The sequence below is a fragment of the Corvus brachyrhynchos genome, unplaced genomic scaffold (genome assembly GCF_000691975.1).
Source record: "Corvus brachyrhynchos isolate BGI_N302 unplaced genomic scaffold, ASM69197v1 scaffold72, whole genome shotgun sequence".
NCBI classification, from domain to species: domain Eukaryota; kingdom Metazoa; phylum Chordata; class Aves; order Passeriformes; family Corvidae; genus Corvus; species Corvus brachyrhynchos.
In genome coordinates, this window is record NW_008236763.1 from 2,528,171 (window position 1) to 2,537,080 (window position 8,910).

The 8,910-nt window shown below is 55.3% G+C and overlaps 2 protein-coding genes across 3 annotated transcripts in view; both read right to left on the reverse strand.

The window, feature by feature from the left end:
* Positions 1 to 4,390, reverse strand: part of ELK4 (ELK4, ETS transcription factor) — a 26,521-nt gene extending 22,131 nt beyond the window's left edge. Inside the window, exon 1 of the mRNA XM_017727262.1 lies at positions 4,218 to 4,390. The gene's annotated coding sequence lies outside the window, so the exon portion shown is untranslated. The remainder of the gene's footprint in view (positions 1 to 4,217) is intronic.
* LOC103625399 (Krueppel-like factor 15) overlaps positions 1 to 8,910 on the reverse strand; it is an 18,727-nt gene that overhangs the window by 4,649 nt on the left and 5,168 nt on the right. Inside the window, exon 5 of one of the 2 annotated variants that reach the window (XM_008644817.2) lies at positions 8,722 to 8,910. The exons of the other annotated variant lie outside the window; for it this stretch is intronic. The gene's annotated coding sequence lies outside the window, so the exon portion shown is untranslated. Of the gene's footprint in view, positions 1 to 8,721 lie in introns of those variants that run through there. 2 annotated transcript variants of the gene reach the window in all.

An 8,910-nucleotide genomic window follows, 5' to 3' on the forward strand; every position in this document is an offset into this window, starting at 1 on the left:
GCCTGCCGCTCAGGGGGCTGTGGGGACAGAGGGGAAGCGCTTCTGTCCCCCCCCTCCTCCTCCCCCTGAGCACTGAGGGAGGACGGGGCGCAGCGCGTCAAAATGGTTCATAATTTTTAAAAAAACCCTCTATATTATTAAAATAAATGCAAAGATAAGTTATTTGGACGCATAGGGGCTGCCGGCGGAGCAAGGTGAAGGGAGCAGGGGACTCGCTTTTCCCGCTGCTTCTCTCTCCCTCTGGAATTGGGACTCGCAGGTTTTTCCCAGTCCTGACAAACTTGGGCACAGAATTCCTCTTCCAGCGCTTCCCCGCACTCGTGTTCTCCCTGCGGAACATTTCGCTCAAGAGCCCACCTGGGTGCTTCCCCCAGGGAAGGCTGAGGCTGCTGAGCCAAGGCTCTGCAGATGTTGGGTATTCCCGGTTTTTTTTTCCGTGGCTCTCCCGATCCCAACGCGCCGCTGGCAAAGGCAACGATGCCTTTTCGCTCTCCAGGCTGAGCAGGGCTCGCTGCAGGAGGCACAGCGGGAGCACTGATGATGCTGAAGCTCATTAAAGCTGCCCCTGCTCTCGCTGGAGTCCCCAGGAAGCGGCTCCTCCACCGCCATGGGATGGTTTGGGTTGGGAAGGGACCTCAAAGATCCCCCAGTGCCACCCCTGCCGTGGGCAGGGACACCTTCCCCTATCCCAGGCTGCTCCAGCCTGGCCTGTGACACTTCCAGGCATGGGGCAGCCACGGGGCAGCCATGGATTCTCTGGGAATTCCATCCCAGCCCCTCCCCACCCTCACAGCCAGGAATTCCTTTCCCAAAATCCCATCTAACCCTGCCCTATGGTAGTGGGAACCCGTTCCGTGTGTCCTGGCACTGCAGGCCCTTGCCCAAAGCTCCTCTGCAGCTCTCCTTTATCAGAACTTTCTGCACAGAAAAACAGGAGGGAGATAAAAGCAAGGAAAGCCAGAGAGTTTAGGATTTGACGAAGGCCAGGGGTTTCCCCCAAAGCACATTGTCACAGGCAGAGAGGAAGTTTTCAACCAAGCTGACCATTATTTATTCATTTACAGGAGTTCATTTTCTTTTAAAATGCAGCAATTAAGAGAACTCTTTGTGTTTTTCCCAGCTCCACTTTCAAATCAAAAACAAAACAGTGAGAGAGACCAGGAAGGGAGCGGAAGAAGGAAAGAAGGAAAAGACACAAAAAATCCTCCAGAGCCAGTTTCCTCAGCTTTCAAAATAATTAAACCCCTCTGAAGTGAAAGTATGGACATTTTCCCTCCTCTTTCTCCTGTGGAAAGCATCAGGCAGTATTTCCGCATCTCCACATTACCAGAGCTGCTTTTCCCTGGGGAATGCCGGAGGCAGGAACATCTGGAGCTCTGGGGGCCCCTCCTCACGCCCACCTGACCTGACCTTCCCCAGGGGAGCCCAGCGCTGCTGACAAACCCCGCAGGCTTTTCCCTGTGCCCGTCTCTCTTCTCTGCCAGGCTCCATCCTGGCCCTTTGCCCTGCTAAAGCCTGGGCTCCCTTTTTCCCCCACCAAGCCCCAGAGGGAAATAAAGCAAAGCCCTCCCAGGCTCTTCCTGTCGAGTCACAGGTGGGAGCTTTGCCAGCATCTCCAGCGAAGCTCAATCCCTTTTTTTGGGACAGCTCCAGCACCTGGCTGTGCACAGCTCGCTCAGGGAGCACTCCCAGATCCAGCTGGTTCCTCCAGGAGCTCCTGTGGGGATGGAAAAAGCTCCTTTGGGAAGGCAAAGGGCAGAGCTCCACCTCTCCACATCCTCCCCTGGCTTTGCCTCCACTCCCCACCAGCAAAATCCCCCAAAATTTTGGCACTCAGGAAAAAATGCAGGAGCTGAATCAGAGAAAGAAAAAAAAAAACAGCACAGAGAGGGACAGCACCCAAAAATCAACCCCACCCCAGCACCCCAAGCACCTAAAGCTGCATCACGGGGGTGGCTCCAGTGACAATCAACCTTCCTTTTTTTTTTAGGGGATAAGAAATTTCCTACTTCGTGCAACTCCCATTTTGTTCTGCTCCCACTGCCGGGTGTTTGCAATTCAACGTGGGCTTGTTCCTAAGATTAGACAGGGAAAAAATATAGGACAGACAAAGGGATGGAATAAAAATCAAGCAGGTTTTGGGAGAAAAAAAAAAAAAAAAAAAGGGAGAAAAAGCTCATGTGCAAAGAGCTTTTAGGAAAGCAGCTCCCGTGTAAACAGCTCCCATTTTAACGGGGAAGAGGCAGCAGAAAAGGGAAAATAAACATATTTAATTGGGCGCTTCTGGTGAATGTTAATCAGGTGGCAGCACCTGGAAATGGATTTTGCAGTTTCCAAGGCAAGGACAGAGTCGTGAAGGGACACAGAACCCCCAGTTCCAGGAAAGCGCAGGACAGCCCAGGCAGGGGAGCGCAGAGAATTCCAAACCGTATCCAAACTCTTCCTGCACAGCTCTGGCTTGGCCATCACGTGGCTGGAGAGGGTGTCAGGAGGGAATGGGAAGCACAGGCACCGGGAAAAGCCAGGACGTTATGCAACAGCTGATCAGAGCCTAACGAGGCCCTGCTCCAGCACGTGGAGGTGCTATTTTGATCCAGCACTGGGAATCCAAAAGCCATGGAACGAACAGAGCGGCTCCGGGAGGTTTTGTGCCTCTCCCACAGGAAAAGCCTTTGGGTTGGGGAAGGGTTGTTTGGTTGGTTCATAAAATTTCCCAAGGAAAGCTGCTGGTTGCTCTCTCAGGAAGTTTAATATTCAAAGCCTGCTTGGAGCTGGAATTCCAGCCTGGTTTGGGTTGGAAAGGACGTTAAGAGCTCATCTCATTCCAGCCCCTGCCACGGGCGGGGACAGCTTCACCAGACCAGGTGCTCATGAAGGCTTCAGTTCCTGGTTTTAGGGTCCCAGCATGTGGTGGCATCACCTCTCAGAGGTCCCAAAGACTCTGCAGGATGCCCGTGGAATATTCCAAGGCACTGAGGGACCCACAAACACCAGCAGCCCTTGCTTTTAGGGGCACCTTGATGGTGATGGAGAAATAACTCAGTTCCCATCCCTGTGCTCCCTTCCATGCCCAAAATCTCTTATTTTCCAAATAAAGCCTTTTTTTGCACTGGTTTGTTTTTTTTCAGTTCTCTGTGTTTCCTGCTCTGGTGTTTGTGATGCTCTCAAGAAGCCACAGATCTGTGCTGCTTTCAAACCTTTATTTCTGAGCCTACAGAAAAAAAAGCTCCCGGCTCCTGTGATTGCATTTTATGGGCAGGTAAGAGGGAGAGAGGAAATTCAGCATCCACAGGGGGATTATTCCAGTCCAAAAACCTCCATCCCCACCAATGGGGCAATTCCAAGGCTCACCAGCAGCCAGGGGAGATGGGATAAAATCTCCAGAATTCAACATTTCTCCAAGCAGCACTTGGGGATGCCCAGACCATCCAGCAACTGTTAATACTCAAAGGGACGCTTGGTATTTCATTTCCAGAAAAAAACCAGGATCACCCAGTGCCGTGGGAGCTGCAGCACACCACGAGGAGCGGGAGGAAGGCTGGAATTTCTGTCGGAAGGGCTCCTCAGCCCAGCTCCGAGGTGGTTTAAGGTTCAGCCCTAGAGCTGTGCACCAGAGGAGCTCTGGTTCTTACACAACGCCGCCAAACTCGTTTCCACTGCGTTACACAGCCCCGCTAAATGCACAATTCCCCTCGTGAAGTTCCCACATCCCGAATGGAATTCCTGACGCAGCTCACAGAAACCTCCCTGCTTCTCCTCACCTGACCCAGCAGCACCGTCCCAGCTGGAAAGCACAGGGCAAAGCCCGTGGAAATGGCATCTGAGAATCTCATTGCAGAGCCTGCTGTTTGTGCAAACAACCCCAGGCCTGAAATAGCAGAGGTGTGAAACTGCGCTTGGGAGGAATTCAGGGAAAGTCACAGAGAAAAAAAGCAACGTTTCCAAAAGCGAAACAGATCCGGGGATGTGGAATCACGTCTCTGATCCGCCCCCCCCTCCTTCCCACCACGTCCTTTCTAAGCCAAGAGAGGCTTTATCCGGGTGGATTTTCTGGGAAGCAGGGAAAGAAAAGCCTTTTCTGTGGCACTGCCCAGTCCCTGGATCAACCAGCGCAAAACATCGCGGCTGAGCAGGTCCATCACCCTCATCCTCTCCCACAGGGAATTCTCCCCAGGAAAGGCAGTTTGGGCCAAATATCAGAAAACAGAGGGTTTTACCTGCAGCGGAGAGCAGCTCCCGGGAAAGGTGAATCCCTGCAAACAGCCTGGCTCAAACCCATGCTAAGGACAAACGCCCGGCCTGGGGTCACCGAGCCCTGCAGGGCACGGGAGGGACAGAAGCCGCTCACTCATCAGCCCGGTCCTACACGGAGATGTTCCTTCCCTGCTCCGTCCCTGGGAGTGGACCTGTACCTCCTCAGCAAGCTGATTATGAGGGAATAATTCCCCCAGCCCAGCCAGCTGTTTTAATTAACTCGTTTGCTCATTAAGCTGCTGTGCCCTGAACCCTCCCAGCCCCAGGCAGAGCCTCAGGTGGGAGCTCCTGCAGCTCCAGGCCAGGCCAAACCCACATTTTGTCGTGTTTTGTGCTCAGTGATGGCTCCAGGAGAGCCTGGACCGTGTCCTGGGATATGTGTGACCCAAAAAGGGGCTCCTGTTGTCCCTTTTGCTCCCAGCTTCAGGCACAAGAAGTGCTGTGGGGACACCTGAGGGTCATCACCCTGCCCATAGGGGCTGCAAACCTTCTCTAGGTGTTTGTCATCACCAGCTCCCACCTTTGGTCACTCAGGGCCAGGAGCTGGGCCAGCTGGTGGCTGGAGGAGCTCTCAATTGTCCCTCTTTGTCTGTTTTTCAGATCCCATTCCCACAAAGGCCCTTCCCTGTTCTTCTAGGAAATCTCAAGCTCTGATTTTCTCCCCACCTCGAGCCAAATTCTGCTGCCGAACCACTGTGAGCAGCAGAAACTCCTCCAAGAACTGCATTTCCCCCCAGTAAACCTGAAACCTGGGAGAATCATGAATCAAAGTCCAGTTGTGACTTTTTTAAGGGGAAAAAAAAATAAAAAGAAAGAAGCCCCTAATGCAGTGATCCGTCTTAGGGCTGTATTTCCAAAGGGGCTTTAAAGCAGGCTGGGGATTTGCAGTGTCCCTGCAGGAGGAGCAGCCAGCACGAGCTCCACGTGGGCAGCCCGGGGATGTCACTGCTGTCACTCGTGCTGCCAGGGAGGGAGGGAGGGCTCTGCTGCTCGCTCCTGCTTTCCCCACAGCCCCAGCTGCAAATTTAGCAACAGCGCCTGAGTTTCTCTTTGTGCTCTCCCACGTCCTGCCCTGCTACAACTCCCGTCTGCCTGCGTGGAGTTCTTCAAAAGCACTGCTTAGCAACCTGGCAGCCTTTGGGCAACGAGGCAGCCAGGGCCTCCCGTCCCCACTCCTGCCATTCCCACTCCTGCCATTCCCACTCCTCCCATCCCCACTCCTCCCATTCCCACTCCTGCCGTCCCCACTCCTCCCATCCCCACTCCTCCAGCAGGGAATCCATAGCAGGCACAGGGCCCTGCTCCCTCTCAGCACCACCCAAGAGCCAGCTGCCATCCCCACTCCTCCAGCAGGGAATCCATAGCAGGCACAGGGCCCTGCTCCCTCTCAGCACCACCCAAGAGCCAGGTGATGACCCCGTGACACTCGTGTCACCTCTTGGCAGAGCTGTGGGCAGACAGAAGGAGCCTCGTCCCCGCTCTCAGCTTCCACAAGGAATATTTCTGTGGAGCAGCATCCTCACTGGAGCAAAGGAGAGGTAATTAGAGAGCCCTCAGTAAAGCTTTTAAGCCACCCAGAGTCCCCCAGAGGGAAGCAGGTGAGACTCCAACAGGCATTGCACAAGAGATATGGATCTAGGGTGGTTTGTTTTATAAAAATATCTCCTCTCCCTTTGTGGTTGGTTGAAAGGGATGGCAAAACAAAGTCAGCGGAGCTCCAAGTCCCTGCTTCCAGCACTCCCAGCCCTGTCTTCCACAGCAGAGCCACCCCAGGACCAGCGTGGACCCTCTGGAGAACAGAGAAGGGCCTTGGATTGAGGATGAGACCCAAATCTTCTCACTCCAAAGTCTGGAAGCTCTGCCATGTCCCCATCGCCTTCGGCTGGGAGTGGAGCAAGGCAGGATGGGGCAGGTCCAGGACGAGCAGGGAGTGCTGTGAGAGAGTCTGGAGTGAGGGAGAAGAGCAAAGGGGGACAGATAAAAGCACGAGACGGGCGTGAGTCAGGCTGGCACGTGGCCTGTGCCCAGAGCCCCGGAGCAAAGAGGGCATGGAGCGAATTCCAAGCCAGGCAAAAAGCCACTGAAACAAAAGGCAGCCCAAAATAGGCCCTGGCAGACCTGTCTGCTCATCCTTGCCCGTTTTAACGGGGAAGAGGCAGCAGAAAAGGGAAAATAAACATATTTAATTGGGCGCTTCTGGTGAATGTTAATCAGGTGGCAGCACCTGGAAATGGATTTTGCAGTTTCCAAGGCAAGGACAGAGTCGTGAAGGGACACAGAACCCCCAGTTCCAGGAAAGCGCAGGACAGCCCAGGCAGGGGAGCGCAGAGAATTCCAAACCGTATCCAAACTCCTCCTGCACAGCTCTGGCTTGGCCGTCACGTGGCTGGAGAGGGTGCCAGGAGGGAATGGGCTGTGCTCCTCCCTGGCACCTGGTGACACCTGGCCAGGCCAGGGCAGCGCCGGAGCACCCACGGCGCCCAGGGAGAGCTCCCATGGCTCTCCAGGGACTCCCTGGGAAAGCCACCTGCCCTCCCCAGTGGGGACAGCTCTCTCCAAACACTCCCCAGGAGCACTGCAGGGCTCTCACACCTCCACCTGCACGCCCAGGGGAGAAAACCCCGCCGCAGGCAGCGATTGCTGTGCGGCCAATCCACACCTGGAGCTCAGGATGGGGAGTTCAGGCCGGGATCCAGGACCCAGTCCTCCCAGACCACTGGGGAAAGCTTGGGTCCGAAGGGGAGCAGCGTTAACTCCAGCTGCTTCTGTCACAAACCCTGCCTGGGGATCGGGGAAGGCAGGGATGCAGGTGTTTTTTGGGAATCACACTGAGGGCACTCCCCAGGGGCAGCCACAGCCCGTTCCCGGGCCAGCTGCTGTTTCCACAAGGAAGGATCCAAACCCCAAGCCAGCTTTTATTACTTTTCTCCTCGGCCTTTTCTCGCTGGGAGTCTGGACTTTTAGAGGAATTTTTGCTGTTTGTGGCGGAAAAGGACACTCCTCCTCAGTGCTTGTCCAGCAGTGGGTTCCAGGCTGGATTGGGGCCCCTGGAGCGACAAACAGCAGGAGAAACAAGGACATCGTGGGATGATGAACCCTCAGTGCACCAGAGAGCCTCAGAGGTGGGAAGTGCCCTGCCCTATCCATCTCCAGCTCCTTCAGAGGCAGCGTGAGCATCCCCAAATATTTTAGAATAAAAATAAATGAAGGATTTTCAGCTCCGTTGCTCCTCTTTCCTTGACACTGCAGCCACCAACACCAACAACTCCAGCCCCACGCCACCATCACGAGGGTGGATCCCTTCCCAACCTCGTGTTTTCCTCACGGAAGCTTGGTGTCTCACCCAGAGGTGCTTCTCTCAGCCCTTGGAGCAGGACACCACCTCCATTTTCACCACTCCAGCTCATTCCTTCCTCACAAAGTGGTGCAGGGAACAACCTCTGCTGTACAAACCTGCCCTCCACAGCGCAGGGAGAAGAGCTGAGCTGATTTCCCTGGCGTGTTTGGGGCTCAACTCAACCCCCCTCACCCCAGCAGCTCAAGGGCAGCACGTGGAGCTCTGCCCTGGGAGGGCATCGGGGCATCAGCAGGAGCACAGCCCAGCTCAGAGCCTGCAGGCACGAAAAACCAGCCTGGGACAGGCTGGCACAGCCACGTGGAAAGGGCACCCGGCCTAACTGAGCTCCTGACGCTGATGCTGTGTTTGTACAAGCGCCTCGTTCCCTCCCGGGTGTTTGCAAAAGCCGCGGGAGTTGGCACCGCGGCGAGGAGCTGGCCTTTAATTAACCAAAAGGCAAATACGGGAAGGACGTCAGCAGCCTGGGAGCTGCTCTGCTGCCCTGACAGGAGCTCTCAGCTCCTCTGGGCTCCTCACACATCTGTGTCTCTCCTTGGAAATGTCCTTTCCTGGTGGAAAGGTGCTGCTTTCAGTTCTCCTGGTCCCTTGGGGGCTCCACAAAATCCATCTCCTGTCCCTCTCGTGCTGTCAAACACCTTGAGGACACCATGGTGCCCAGGGACAGACAGGGGGGAAGCCACCAGCACAAAAAAAAGCAGAGTTAGGGACAAAACAGCCACGTCAACCACACTGGAAAGGCCCCGCCGCTGTCTGCCTCAGCCCCCGCAGCTGCTGCACAGCACAGCCCGCACCCATCCCCACTTCATCGGGATGGAGGGACAGCACACAGGGAATGTCTTCATTCCCCCGCAGGGCAGGGCTGGATGGGGTATTGGGAAGGAATTCCTGGCTGTGAGGGTGGGGAGGGGCTGGGATGGAATTCCCAGAGAATCCATGGCTGCCCCTGGATCCCTGGAAGTGTCCAAAGCCAGGTTGGAGCAGCCTGGGATGGTGGGAGGTGTCCCTGCCCATGGGAGGTGTCCCAACCCAAACCATTCTGGGATCCTGGGATTCTAAAATGCTGCTGTACAGTGTGACCCCAGCTTTCCTACACACACCCCAAACCCACGCTGATTTCCATCACGTGTATTTCAAAGAGGGACAGTAGGGCCAGAAACAACCTGGGAGTATCATCGCCCCTGAGAAGAGGGGTAACAAAGTCTCCTGTCCTTTGTTCAGGAGTCATTTCCCCCTCCTCAGCAGTGGCTTCTGAGCTGTTTCCCCAGCTCTGACACCTCCCGGCCCCGGCTGGCAGGGAT